We start from the raw sequence: 9,597 nt of genomic DNA on the forward strand, positions 1-9,597 counted from the left end.
TGGAGTTTGCCTGCGGCCACACTAAGCCGAAAGCGCCCGCTCTCGTCAGATCGCGGAAGCTAAGCGCCTTCAGGCCTGGTTAGTAGCTGCATGGGAGACCGGCTGTGAACCCAAGGTGCTGCAGGCGTTTTTTTTGGGTTTGAGGCCCAATGGCTATGAGCACGCGTGGGAAGCCTCACCTTTAAGGCGCCGGAACGGCGCCTTGGAGTTTGCCTGCGGCCACACTAAGCCGAAAGCGCCCGCTCTCGTCAGATCGCGGAAGCTAAGCGGCTTCAGGCCTGGTTAGTAGCTGCATGGGAGACCGGCTGTGAACCCCAGGTGCTGCAGGCGTTTTTTTTGGGTTTGAGGCCCAATGGCTATGAGCACGCGTGGGAAGCCTCACCTTCAAGGCGCCGAAACGGCGCCTTGGAGTTTGCCTGCGGCCACACTAAGCCGAAAGCGCCCGCTCTCGTCAGATCGCGGAAGCTAAGCGGCTTCAGGCCTGGTTAGTAGCTGCATGGGAGACCGGCTGTGAACCCCAGGTGCTGCAGGCGTTTTTTTGGGTTTGAGGCCCAATGGCTATGAGCACGCGTGGGAAGCCTCACCTTCAAGGCGCCGAAACGGCGCCTTGGACTTTGCCTGCGGCCACACTAAGCCGAAAGCGCCCGCTCTCGTCAGATCGCGGAAGCTAAGCGGCTTCAGGCCTGGTTAGTAGCTGCATGGGAGACCGGCTGTGAACCCCAGGTGCTGCAGGCGTTTTTTTTGGGTTTGAGGCCCAATGGCTATGAGCACGCGTGGGAAGCCTCACCTTCAAGGCGCCGAAACGGCGCCTTGGAGTTTGCCTGCGGCCACACTAAGCCGAAAGCGCCCGCTCTCGTCAGATCGCGGAAGCTAAGCGGCTTCAGGCCTGGTTAGTAGCTGCATGGGAGACCGGCTGTGAACCCCAGGTGCTGCAGGCGTTTTTTTGGGTTTGAGGCCCAATGGCTATGAGCACGCGTGGGAAGCCTCACCTTCAAGGCGCCGGAACGGCGCCTTGGAGTTTGCCTGCGACCACACTAAGCCGAAAGCGCCCGCTCTCGTCAAATTGCGGAAGCTAAGCGGCTTCAGGCCTGGTTAGTAGCTGCATGGGAGACCGGCTGTGAACCCCAGGTGCTGCAGGCGTTTTTTTTGGGTTTGAGGCCCAATGGCTATGAGCACGCGTGGGAAGCCTCACCTTCAAGGCGCCGAAACGGCGCCTTGGAGTTTGCCTGCGGCCACACTAAGCCGAAAGCGCCCGCTCTCGTCAGATCGCGGAAGCTAAGCGCCTTCAGGCCTGGTTAGTAGCTGCATGGGAGACCGGCTGTGAACCCAAGGTGCTGCAGGCGTTTTTTTGGGTTTGAGGCCCAATGGCTATGAGCACGCGTGGGAAGCCTCACCTTCAAGGCGCCGGAACGGCGCCTTGGAGTTTGCCTGCGGCCACACTAAGCCGAAAGCGCCCGCTCTCGTCAGATCGCGGAAGCTAAGCGGCTTCAGGCCTGGTTAGTAGCTGCATGGGAGACCGGCTGTGAACCCCAGGTGCTGCAGGCGTTTTTTTTGGGTTTGAGGCCCAATGGCTATGAGCACGCGTGGGAAGCCTCACCTTCAAGGCGCCGAAACGGAGCCTTGGAGTTTGCCTGTGGCCACACTAAGCCGAAAGCGCCCGCTCTCGTCAGATCGCGGAAGCTAAGCGGCTTCAGGCCTGGTTAGTAGCTGCATGGGAGACCGGCTGTGAACCCCAGGTGCGGCAGGCGTTTTTTTGGGTTTGAGGCCCAATGGCTATGAGCACGCGTGGGAAGCCTCACCTTCAAGGCGCCGAAACGGCGCCTTGGAGTTTGCCTGCGGCCACACTAAGCCGAAAGCGCCCGCTCTCGTCAGATTGCGGAAGCTAAGCGGCTTCAGGCCTGGTTAGTAGCTGCATGGGAGACCGGCTGTGAACCCCAGGTGCTGCAGGCGTTTTTTTGGGTTTGAGGCCCAATGGCTATGAGCACGCGTGGGAAGCCTCACCTTCAAGGAGTCGGAACGGCGCCTTGGAGTTTGCCTGCGGCCACACTAAGCCAAAAGCGCACGCTCTCGTCAGATCGCGGAAGCTAAGTGGCTTCAGGCCTGGTTAGTAGCTGCATGGGAGACCGGCTGTGAACCCCAGGTGCTGCAGTCGTTTTTTTGGGTTTGAGGCCCAATGGCTATGAGCACGCGTGGGAAGCCTCACCTTCAAGGCGCCGGAACGGCGCCTTGGAGTTTTCCTGCGGCCACACTAAGCCAAAAGCGCGCGCTCTTGTCAGATCGTGGAAGCTAAGTGGCTTCAGGCCTGATTAGTAGCGGCATGGGAGACCGGCTGTGAACCCCAGGTGCTGCAGGCGTTTTTTTGGGTTTGAGGCCCAATGGCTATGAGCACGCGTGGGAAGCCTCACCTTCAAGGCGCCGGAACGGCGCCTTGGAGTTTGCCTGCGGCCACACTAAGCCAAAAGCGTCAGATCGCGGAAGCTAAGTGGCTTCAGGCCTGGTTAGTAGCTGCATGGGAGACCGGCTGTGAACCCCAGGTGCTGCAGGCGTTTTTTTGGGTTTGAGGCCCAATGGCTATGAGCACGCGTGGGAAGCCTCACCTTCAAGGCGCCGGAACGGCGCCTTGCAGTTTGCCTGCGGCCACACTAAGCCAAAAGCGCCTGCTCTCGTCACATCGCGGAAGCTAAGTGGCTTCAGGCCTGGTTAGTAGCTGCATGGGAGACCGGCTGTGAACCCCAGGTGCTGCAGGCGTTTTTTTGGGTTTGAGGCCCAATGGCTATGAGCACGCGTGGGAAGCCTCACCTTCAAGGCGCCGGAACGGCGCCTTGGAGTTTGCCTGCGGCCACACTAAGCCAAAAGCGCCCGCTCTCATCAGATCGCGGAAGCTAAGTGGATTTAGGCCTGGTTAGTAGCTGCTTGGGAGACCGGCTGTGAACCCCAGGTGCTGCAGGCGTTTTTTTGGGTTTGAGGCCCAATGGCTATAAGCACGCGTGGGAAGCCTCACCTTCAAGGCGCCGGAATGGCGCCTTGGAGTTTGCCTGCGGCCACACTAAGCCAAAAGCGTCAGATCGCGGAAGATAAGTGGCTTCAGGCCTGGTTAGTAGCTGCATGGGAGACCGGCTGTGAACCCCAGGTGCTGCAGGCGTTTTTTTGGGTTTGAGGCCCAATGGCTATGAGCACGCGTGGGAAGCCTCACCTTCAAGGCGCCGGAACGGCGCCTTGGAGTTTGCCTGCGGCCACACTAAGCCAAAAGCGCCCGCTCTCGTCAGATCGTGGAAGCTAAGTGGCTTCAGGGCTGGTTAGTAGCTGCATGGGAGACTGGCTGTGAACCCCAGGTGCTGCGGGCGATTTTTTGGGTTTGAGGCCCAATGGCTATGAGCACGCGTGGGAAGCCTCACCTTCAAGGCGCCGGAACGGCGCCTTGGAGTTTGCCTGCGGCCACAATAAGCCAAAAGCGCCCGCTCTCATCAGATTGCGGAAGCTAAGTGGCTTCAGGCCTGGTTAGTAGCTGCATGGGAGACCGGCTGTGAACCCCAGGTGCTGCAGGCGTTTTTTTGGGTTTGAGGCCCAATGGCTATGAGCACGCGTGGGAAGCCTCACCTTCAAGGCGCCGGAACGGCGCCTCGGAGTTTGCCTGCGGCCACACTAAGCCAAAAGCGTCAGATCGCGGAAGCTAAGTGGCTTCAGGCCTGGTTAGTAGCTGCATGGGAGACCGGCTGTGAACCCCAGGTGCTGCAGGCGTTTTTTTGGGTTTGAGGCCCAATGGCTATGAGCACGCGTGGGAAGCCTCACCTTCAAGGCGCCGGAACGGCGCATTGGAGTTTGCCTGCGGCCACACTAAGCCAAAAGCGCCCGCTCTCCTCAGATTGTGGAAGCTAAGTGGCTTCAGGCCTGGTTAGTAGCTGCATGGGAGACTGGCTGTGAACCCCAGGTACTGCGGGCGATTTTTTGGGTTTGAGGCCCAATGGCTATGAGCACGCGTGGGAAGCCTCACCTTCAAGGCGCCGGAACGGCGCCTTGGAGTTTGCCTGCGGCCACACTAAGCCAAAAGCGCCCGCTCTCGTCAGATCGCGGAAGCTAAGTGGCTTCAGGCCTGTTTAGTAGCTGCTTGGGAGACCGGCTGTGAACCCCAGGTGCTGCAGGCGTTTTTTTGGGTTTGAGGCCCAATGGCTATGAGCACGCGTGGGAAGCCTCACCTTCAAGGCGCCGGAATGGCGCCTTAGAGTTTGCCTGCGGCCACACTAAGCCGAAAGCGCCCGCTCTCGTCACATCGCGGAAGCTAAGCGGCTTCAGGCCTGGTTAGTTGCTGCATGGGAGACCGGCTGTGAACCCCAGGTGCTGTAGGCGTTTTTTGGGGTTCTAGGCCCAATGGCTATGAGCACGCGTGGGAAGCCTCACCTTCAAGGCGCCGGAACGGCGCTTTGGAGTTTGCCTGCGGCCACACTAAGCCGAAAGCGTCAGATCGCGGAAGCTAAGCGGCTTCAGGCCTGGTTAGTAGCTGCATGGGAGACCGGCTGTGAACCGCAGGTGCTGCAGGCGTTTTTTTGGGTTTGAGGCCCAATGGCTATGAGCACGCGTGGGAAGCCTCACCTTCAAGGCGCCGGAATGGCGCCTTGGAGTTTGCCTGCGGCCACACTAAGCCGAAAGCGCCCACTCTCGTCAGATCGCGGAAGCTAAGTGGCTTCAGGCCTGGTTAGTAGCTGCATGGGAGACCGGCTGTGAACCCCAGGTGCTGCAGGCGTTTTTTTGGGTTTGAGGCCCAATGGCTATGAGCACACGTGGGAAGCCGCGCCTTGGAGTTTGCCTGCGGCAACACTAAGCCGAAAGCACCCGCTCTTGTCAAATCGCGGAAGCTAAGCGGTTTCTGGCCTGGTTAGTAGCTGCATGGGAGACCGGCTGTGAACCCCAGATGCTGCAGGCGATTTTTTGGGTTTGAGGCCCAATGGCTATGAGCAGGCGTGGGAAGCCTCACCTTCAAGGCGCCGGAACGGCGCCTTGGAGTTTGCCTGCGGCCACACTAAGCCAAAAGCGCCCGCTCTCGTCAGATTGCGGAAGCTAAGCGGCTTCAGGCCTGGTTAGTAGCTGCATGGGCGACCGGCTGTGAACCCCAGGTGCTGAAGGCGTTTTTTTGGGTTTGAGGCCCAATGGCTATGAGCATGCGTGGGAAGCCTCACCTTCAAGGCGCCGGAACGGCGCCTTGGAGTTTGCCTGCGGCCACACTAAGCCGAATGCGCCCGCTCTCGTCAGATTGCGGAAGCTAAGCGGCTTCAGGCCTGGTTAGTAGCTGCTTGGGAGACCGGCTGTGAACCCCAGGTGCTGCAGGTGTTTTTTTGGGTTAGAGGCCCAATGGCTATGAGCACGCGTGGGAAGCCTCACCTTCAAGGCGCCGGAACAGCGTCTTGGAGTTTGCCTGCGGCCACACTAAGGCGAATGCGCCTGCTCTCGTCAGATCGTGGAAGCTAAGCGGCTTCAGGCCTGGTTAGTAGCTGCATGGGAGACCGGCTGTGAACCCCAGGTGGTGCAGGCGTTTTTTTGGGTTTGAGGCCCAATGGCTATGAGCACGCGTGGGAAGCCTCACCTTCAAGGCGCCGGAACGGCGGCTTGGAGTTTGCCAGCGGCCACACTAAGCCGAAAGCGCCCGCTCTCGTCCGATCGCGGAAGCTAAGCGGCTTCAGGCCTGGTTAGTAGCTGCATGGGAGACCGGCTGAGAACCCCAGGTGCTGCAGGCGTTTTTTTGGGTTTGAGGCCCAATGGCTATGAGCACGCGTGGGAAGCCTCACCTTCAAGGCGCGGGAACGGCGCCTTCGAGTTTGCCTGCGGCCACACTAAGCCGAAAGCGCCCGCTCTCGTCAGATCGCGGAAGCTAAGTGGCTTCAGGCCTGGTTAGTAGCTGCATGGGACACCGGCTGTGAACCCCAGGTGCTGTAGGTTTTTTTGGGGGGTCTGCGGCCCAATGGCTATGAGCACGCGTGGGAAGCCTCACTTTCAAGGCGCGGGAACGGCGGCTTGGAGTTTGCCTGCGGCTACACTAAGCCGAAAGAGCCTGCTCTCGTCAGATTGTGGAAGCTAAGCGGCTTCAGGCCTGGTAAGTAGCTGCATGGGAGACTGGCTGTGAACCCCAGGTGCTGCAGGCTTTTTTTTCGGGTCTGCGGCCCAATGGCTATGAGGACGCGTGGGAAGCCTCACCTTCAAGGCGCGGGAACGGCGCCTTGGAGTTTGCCTGCGGCCACACTAAGCCGAAAGCGCCCGCTCTCGTCAGATCGCGGAAGCTATGTGGCTTCAGGCCTGGTTAGTAGCTGCATGGGAGACCGGCTGTGAACCCCAGGTGCTGCAGGCTTTTTTTTGGGGTCTGCGGCCCAATGGCTATGAGCACGCGTGGGAAGCCTTACCTTCAAGGCGCCGGAACGACGTCTTGGAGTTTGCCTCCGGACACACTAAGCCAAAAGCGCCCGCTCTCGTCAGATCGCGGAAGCTAAGCGGCTTCAGGCCTGGTTAGTAGCTGCATGGGAGACTGGCGGTGAACCCCAGGTGCTGCAGGCGTTTTTTTGGGTTTGAGGCCCAATGGCTATGAGCACGCGTGGGAAGCCTCACCTTCAAGGCGCCGGAACAGCGCCTTGGAGTTTGCCTGCGGCCACACTAAGCCGAAAGCGCCTGCTCTCGTCAGATTGCGGAAGCTAAGCGGCTTCAGGCCTGGTTAGTAGCTGCATCGGAGACCGGCTGTGAACCCCATGTGCTGCAGGTGTTTTTTTGGGTTTGAAGCCCAATGGCTATGAGCACGCGTGGTAAGCCTCACCTTCAAGGCGCCGGAACGGCGCCTTGGAGTTTGCCTGCAGCCACACTAAGCCGAAAGCGCCCGCTATCGTCAGATCGCGGAAGCTAAACGGCTTCAGGCCTGGTTAGTAGCTGCATGGGAGACCGGCTGTGAACCCCAGGTGCTGCAGGTGTTTTTTTGGGTTTGAGGCCCAATGGCTATGAGCACGCGTGGGAAGCCTCACCTTCAAGGCGCCGGAAGGACGCTTTGTAGTTTGCCTGCGGCCACACTAAGCCGAAAGCGCCCGCTCTCGTCAGATTGCGGAAGCTAAGCGGCTTCAGGCCTGGTTAGTAGCTGCATGGGAGACCGGCTGTGAACCCCAGGTGCTGAAGGTGTTTTTTGGGTTTGAGGCCCAATGGCTATGAGCATGCGTGGGAAGCCTCACCTTCAAGGTGCCGGAACGGCGCCTTGGAGTTTGCCTGCGGCCACACTAAGCCGAAAGCGCCCACTCTCGTCAGATCGCGGAAGCTAAGCGGCTTCAGGCCTGGTTAGTAGCTGCATGGGAGACCGGCTGTGAACCCCAGGTGCTGCAGGGGTTTTTTTTGGTTTGAGGCCCAATGGCTAAGAGCACGCGTGGGAAGCCTCACCTTCAAGGTGCCGGAACGGCGCCTTGGAGTTTGCCTGCAGCCACACTAAGCCGAAAAGCGCCCGCTCTCGTCAGATCGCTGAAGCTAAGCAGCTTCAGGCCTGGTTAGTAGCTGCATGGGAGACCGGCTGTGAACCCCAGGTGCTGCAGGTGTCTTTTTGGGTTTGAGGCCCAATGGCTATGAGCACGCGTGGGAAGCCTCACCTTCAAGGCGCCGGAGCGGCGCCTTGGAGTTTGCCTGCGGCCACACTAAGCCTAAAGCGCCCGCTCTCGTCAGATCGCGGAAGCTAAGCGGATTCAGGCCTGGTTAGTAGCTGCATGGGAGACCGGCTGTGAACCCAATGTGCTGCAGGCGTTTTTTTGGGTTTGAGGCCCAATGGCTATGAGCACGCGTGGGAAGCCTCACCTTCAAGGAGCCGGAACAGCGCCTTGGAGTTTGCCTGCGGCCACACTAAGCCGAAAGCGCCTGCTCTCTTCAGATCATGGAAGCTAAGCGGCTTCAGGCCTGGTTAGTAGCTGCATGGGAGACCGGCTGTGAACCCCAGGTGCTGCAGGTGTTTTTTTGGGTTTGAGGCCCAATGGCTATGAGCACGCGTGGGAAGCCTCACCTTCAAGGCGCCGGAGCGGCGGCTTGGAGTTTGCCAAGGGCCACACTAAGCCGAAAGCGCCCGCTCTGGTCAGATCGCGGAAACTAAGTGGCTTCAGGCCTGGTTAGTAGCTGCATGGGAGACCGGCTGTGAACCCCAGGTGCTGCAGGCGTTTTTTTGGGTTTGAGGCCCAATGGCTATGAGCACGCGTGGGAAGCCTCACCTTCAAGGCTTTGGAGTTTGTCTGTGGCCACCCTAAACCGAAAGCGCCCGCTCTCATCAAATCGCGGAAGCTAAGCGGCTTCAGGCCTGGTTAGTAGCTGCATGGGAGACCGGCTGTGAACCCCAGGTGCTGCAGGTGTTTTTTGGGGTTTGACGCCCAATGGCTATGAGCACACGTGGGAAGCCTCACCTTCAAGGTGCCGGAACGGCGCCTTGGAGTTTGCCTGCTGCCACACTAAGCCGAAAGCGCCTGCTCTCGTCAGATCGTGGAAGCTAAGCGGCTTCAGGCCTGGTTAGTAGCTGCGTGGGAGACCGGCTGTGAACACCAGGTGCTGCAGGTGTTTTTTTGGGTTTGAGGCCCAATGGCTATGAACACGCGTGGGAAGCCTCACCTTCAAGGCGCCGGAACGGCGCCTTGGAGTTTGCCTGCAGCCACACTAAGCCGAAAAGCGCCCGCTCTCGTCAGATCGCTGAAGCTAAGCGGCTTCAGGCCTGGTTAGTAGCTGCATGGGAGACCGGCTGTGAACCCCAGGTGCTGCAGGTGTTTTTTTGGGTTTGAGGCCCAATGGCTATGAGCACGCGTGGGAAGCCTCACCTTCAAGGCGCCAGAACGGCGCCTTGGAGTTTCCCTGCGGCCACACTAAGCCAAAAGCGCCCGCTCTCGTCAGATCGCGGAAGCTAAGCGGCTTTAGGCCTGGTTAGTAGCTGCATGGGAGACCGGCTGTGAACCCTAGGTGCTGCAGGCGTTTTTTTGGGTTAGAGGCCCAATGGCTATGAGCACGCGTGGGAAGCCTCACCTTCAAGGCGCCGGAACGGCGCCTTGGAGTTTGCCTTCAGCCACACTAAGCCGAAAGCGCCCGCTATCGTCAGATCGCGGAAGCTAAACGGCTTCAGGCCTGGTTAGTAGCTGCATGGGAGACCGGCTGTGAACCCCAGGTGCTGCAGGTGTTTTTTTGGGTTTGAGGCCCAATGGCTATGAGCACGCGTGGGAAGCCTCACCTTCAAGGCGCCGAAACGGCGCTTTGGAGTTTGCCTGCGGCCACACTAAGCCGAAAGCGTCAGATCACGGAAGCTAAGCTGCTTCAGGCCTGGTTAGTAGCTGCATGGGAGACCGGCTGTGAACCCCAGGTGCTGCAGGCGTTTTTTTGGGTTTGAGGCCCAATGGCTATGAGCACGCGTGGGAAGCCTCACCTTCAAGGCGCCGGAATGGCGCCTTGGAGTTTGCCTGTGGGCACACTAAGCCGAAAGCGCCCACTCTCGTCAGATTGCGGAAGCTAAGCGGCTTCAGGCCTGGTTAGTAGCTGCATGGGAGACCGGCTGTGAACCCCAGGTGCTGCAGGCGTTTTTTTTGGGTTTGAGGCCCAATGGCTATGAGCACGCGTGGGAAGCCTCAC

At 59.5% G+C, this 9,597-nt stretch overlaps 5 non-coding genes and 38 pseudogenes across 5 annotated transcripts; all 43 read left to right on the forward strand.

The window, feature by feature from the left end:
• Positions 1-8: 8 nt before the first annotated feature.
• On the forward strand, positions 9-127 carry LOC137550610 (5S ribosomal RNA; annotated as a pseudogene).
• An 84-nt stretch (positions 128-211) lies between these two features.
• LOC137556551 (5S ribosomal RNA) lies at positions 212-330 on the forward strand. The gene has a single exon (XR_011029196.1). It is a non-coding gene; the product is annotated as a 5S ribosomal RNA (ribosomal RNA).
• Positions 331-414: 84 nt separating this feature from the next.
• LOC137556552 (5S ribosomal RNA) lies at positions 415-533 on the forward strand. Its single transcript, XR_011029197.1, has one exon. It is a non-coding gene; the product is annotated as a 5S ribosomal RNA (ribosomal RNA).
• Positions 534-616: 83 nt separating this feature from the next.
• LOC137556554 (5S ribosomal RNA) lies at positions 617-735 on the forward strand. The gene has a single exon (XR_011029199.1). It is a non-coding gene; the product is annotated as a 5S ribosomal RNA (ribosomal RNA).
• An 84-nt stretch (positions 736-819) lies between these two features.
• Positions 820-938, forward strand: LOC137556555 (5S ribosomal RNA). Its single transcript, XR_011029200.1, has one exon. It is a non-coding gene; the product is annotated as a 5S ribosomal RNA (ribosomal RNA).
• An 83-nt stretch (positions 939-1,021) lies between these two features.
• On the forward strand, positions 1,022-1,140 carry LOC137552445 (5S ribosomal RNA; annotated as a pseudogene).
• An 84-nt stretch (positions 1,141-1,224) lies between these two features.
• Positions 1,225-1,343, forward strand: LOC137550611 (5S ribosomal RNA; annotated as a pseudogene).
• Positions 1,344-1,426: 83 nt separating this feature from the next.
• LOC137556556 (5S ribosomal RNA) lies at positions 1,427-1,545 on the forward strand. Its single transcript, XR_011029201.1, has one exon. It is a non-coding gene; the product is annotated as a 5S ribosomal RNA (ribosomal RNA).
• An 84-nt stretch (positions 1,546-1,629) lies between these two features.
• LOC137548245 (5S ribosomal RNA) lies at positions 1,630-1,748 on the forward strand (annotated as a pseudogene).
• An 83-nt stretch (positions 1,749-1,831) lies between these two features.
• LOC137558864 (5S ribosomal RNA) lies at positions 1,832-1,950 on the forward strand (annotated as a pseudogene).
• An 83-nt stretch (positions 1,951-2,033) lies between these two features.
• On the forward strand, positions 2,034-2,152 carry LOC137549884 (5S ribosomal RNA; annotated as a pseudogene).
• An 83-nt stretch (positions 2,153-2,235) lies between these two features.
• LOC137553528 (5S ribosomal RNA) lies at positions 2,236-2,354 on the forward strand (annotated as a pseudogene).
• A 275-nt stretch (positions 2,355-2,629) lies between these two features.
• On the forward strand, positions 2,630-2,748 carry LOC137552453 (5S ribosomal RNA; annotated as a pseudogene).
• Positions 2,749-2,831: 83 nt separating this feature from the next.
• LOC137559429 (5S ribosomal RNA) lies at positions 2,832-2,950 on the forward strand (annotated as a pseudogene).
• A 275-nt stretch (positions 2,951-3,225) lies between these two features.
• Positions 3,226-3,344, forward strand: LOC137553795 (5S ribosomal RNA; annotated as a pseudogene).
• Positions 3,345-3,427: 83 nt separating this feature from the next.
• On the forward strand, positions 3,428-3,546 carry LOC137551022 (5S ribosomal RNA; annotated as a pseudogene).
• Positions 3,547-3,821: 275 nt separating this feature from the next.
• LOC137554100 (5S ribosomal RNA) lies at positions 3,822-3,940 on the forward strand (annotated as a pseudogene).
• Positions 3,941-4,023: 83 nt separating this feature from the next.
• Positions 4,024-4,142, forward strand: LOC137548281 (5S ribosomal RNA; annotated as a pseudogene).
• An 83-nt stretch (positions 4,143-4,225) lies between these two features.
• LOC137553577 (5S ribosomal RNA) lies at positions 4,226-4,344 on the forward strand (annotated as a pseudogene).
• Positions 4,345-4,619: 275 nt separating this feature from the next.
• On the forward strand, positions 4,620-4,738 carry LOC137549780 (5S ribosomal RNA; annotated as a pseudogene).
• Positions 4,739-4,799: 61 nt separating this feature from the next.
• On the forward strand, positions 4,800-4,918 carry LOC137554296 (5S ribosomal RNA; annotated as a pseudogene).
• An 83-nt stretch (positions 4,919-5,001) lies between these two features.
• On the forward strand, positions 5,002-5,120 carry LOC137553072 (5S ribosomal RNA; annotated as a pseudogene).
• An 83-nt stretch (positions 5,121-5,203) lies between these two features.
• Positions 5,204-5,322, forward strand: LOC137549864 (5S ribosomal RNA; annotated as a pseudogene).
• Positions 5,323-5,405: 83 nt separating this feature from the next.
• LOC137553641 (5S ribosomal RNA) lies at positions 5,406-5,524 on the forward strand (annotated as a pseudogene).
• Positions 5,525-5,607: 83 nt separating this feature from the next.
• On the forward strand, positions 5,608-5,726 carry LOC137557179 (5S ribosomal RNA; annotated as a pseudogene).
• An 83-nt stretch (positions 5,727-5,809) lies between these two features.
• LOC137550878 (5S ribosomal RNA) lies at positions 5,810-5,928 on the forward strand (annotated as a pseudogene).
• Positions 5,929-6,012: 84 nt separating this feature from the next.
• Positions 6,013-6,131, forward strand: LOC137554086 (5S ribosomal RNA; annotated as a pseudogene).
• Positions 6,132-6,215: 84 nt separating this feature from the next.
• LOC137548751 (5S ribosomal RNA) lies at positions 6,216-6,334 on the forward strand (annotated as a pseudogene).
• An 84-nt stretch (positions 6,335-6,418) lies between these two features.
• Positions 6,419-6,537, forward strand: LOC137554263 (5S ribosomal RNA; annotated as a pseudogene).
• Positions 6,538-6,620: 83 nt separating this feature from the next.
• On the forward strand, positions 6,621-6,739 carry LOC137554290 (5S ribosomal RNA; annotated as a pseudogene).
• An 83-nt stretch (positions 6,740-6,822) lies between these two features.
• Positions 6,823-6,941, forward strand: LOC137551544 (5S ribosomal RNA; annotated as a pseudogene).
• An 83-nt stretch (positions 6,942-7,024) lies between these two features.
• Positions 7,025-7,143, forward strand: LOC137552209 (5S ribosomal RNA; annotated as a pseudogene).
• An 82-nt stretch (positions 7,144-7,225) lies between these two features.
• Positions 7,226-7,344, forward strand: LOC137550948 (5S ribosomal RNA; annotated as a pseudogene).
• Positions 7,345-7,427: 83 nt separating this feature from the next.
• On the forward strand, positions 7,428-7,547 carry LOC137553557 (5S ribosomal RNA; annotated as a pseudogene).
• An 83-nt stretch (positions 7,548-7,630) lies between these two features.
• On the forward strand, positions 7,631-7,749 carry LOC137553438 (5S ribosomal RNA; annotated as a pseudogene).
• An 83-nt stretch (positions 7,750-7,832) lies between these two features.
• LOC137552926 (5S ribosomal RNA) lies at positions 7,833-7,951 on the forward strand (annotated as a pseudogene).
• An 83-nt stretch (positions 7,952-8,034) lies between these two features.
• LOC137554562 (5S ribosomal RNA) lies at positions 8,035-8,153 on the forward strand (annotated as a pseudogene).
• A 70-nt stretch (positions 8,154-8,223) lies between these two features.
• Positions 8,224-8,342, forward strand: LOC137553507 (5S ribosomal RNA; annotated as a pseudogene).
• An 83-nt stretch (positions 8,343-8,425) lies between these two features.
• On the forward strand, positions 8,426-8,544 carry LOC137551818 (5S ribosomal RNA; annotated as a pseudogene).
• Positions 8,545-8,627: 83 nt separating this feature from the next.
• Positions 8,628-8,747, forward strand: LOC137552349 (5S ribosomal RNA; annotated as a pseudogene).
• An 83-nt stretch (positions 8,748-8,830) lies between these two features.
• On the forward strand, positions 8,831-8,949 carry LOC137551054 (5S ribosomal RNA; annotated as a pseudogene).
• An 83-nt stretch (positions 8,950-9,032) lies between these two features.
• LOC137553806 (5S ribosomal RNA) lies at positions 9,033-9,151 on the forward strand (annotated as a pseudogene).
• A 275-nt stretch (positions 9,152-9,426) lies between these two features.
• On the forward strand, positions 9,427-9,545 carry LOC137553261 (5S ribosomal RNA; annotated as a pseudogene).
• The last annotated feature ends 52 nt before the right edge of the window (positions 9,546-9,597 follow it).

The sequence above is a fragment of the Hyperolius riggenbachi genome, chromosome 2 (genome assembly GCF_040937935.1).
Source record: "Hyperolius riggenbachi isolate aHypRig1 chromosome 2, aHypRig1.pri, whole genome shotgun sequence".
In the NCBI taxonomy this organism is placed as follows: Eukaryota; Metazoa; Chordata; class Amphibia; order Anura; family Hyperoliidae; genus Hyperolius; species Hyperolius riggenbachi.